We start from the raw sequence: 808 nt of genomic DNA on the forward strand, positions 1-808 counted from the left end.
TTATTTCAAAGTCTTAATTCAAAATGAAAAACCTTTTTCATGTCAATCTATGTTGGGAGTTAAGAGCTATCGTGTTCCCTGGATTTACCCTGGATGCCTTTCAGACACATACAAAAAAGAAAAAGGTTGTCAAAATGTTATAAAGCTCTTTTAATCCTGTATTTCATACGCCCAAGCTCTATAGAGTTTGTTGACGGTGAGGATTGCCCCATTTCTGATGTGCACAGGCACGCTGTGTTTGTAAAGACGGAAAACTTAATACCTGACCTCGCTGAGGCTGAGGCTGAGGCTGAGGCTGAGGCTGAGGCTGAGGCTGAGGCTCTTCCAGGTTCATTCTCTGACAGCATAGTATTTTAACAAGCAATTTGGTTGAGATAAGATTACGAAAGGAATAAGATATGTTACTGTACTGGACTGTGCTGTGACCTCCAGACGACTGAACAGCACGTCCACAATGAATCTTACTGTAGAATTCATTGTTTTTAGACTCAAATTAGCCGCATGTTTTTGTGTGAAGTGCCTCCTTTGAGTTCAAAGCTTAATAAAAGGATGCAGTTTGATTTTAGCATATTTGAGTGTCATGTGATGATAACAAAAATATAACTGAGAGAAAATAATGGTTTTACGGTAAGGGTTAGTTGTGCCTGAAGTCATGGAGACCAGATAGAATTTCTCTCTAAATGAAGCCTTTTTAAATCCACGTTGAGATATTATCCCGTTTCAACATTGTCGTCACTCTGCTCTTGAGTAAAGGCACTTTCACAGTTGATCTGGCACCTAAAGACAGACAGATCAAAGGTTCCCACAG

Source organism: Hypomesus transpacificus, chromosome 23 (genome assembly GCF_021917145.1).
Source record: "Hypomesus transpacificus isolate Combined female chromosome 23, fHypTra1, whole genome shotgun sequence".
In the NCBI taxonomy this organism is placed as follows: Eukaryota; Metazoa; Chordata; class Actinopteri; order Osmeriformes; family Osmeridae; genus Hypomesus; species Hypomesus transpacificus.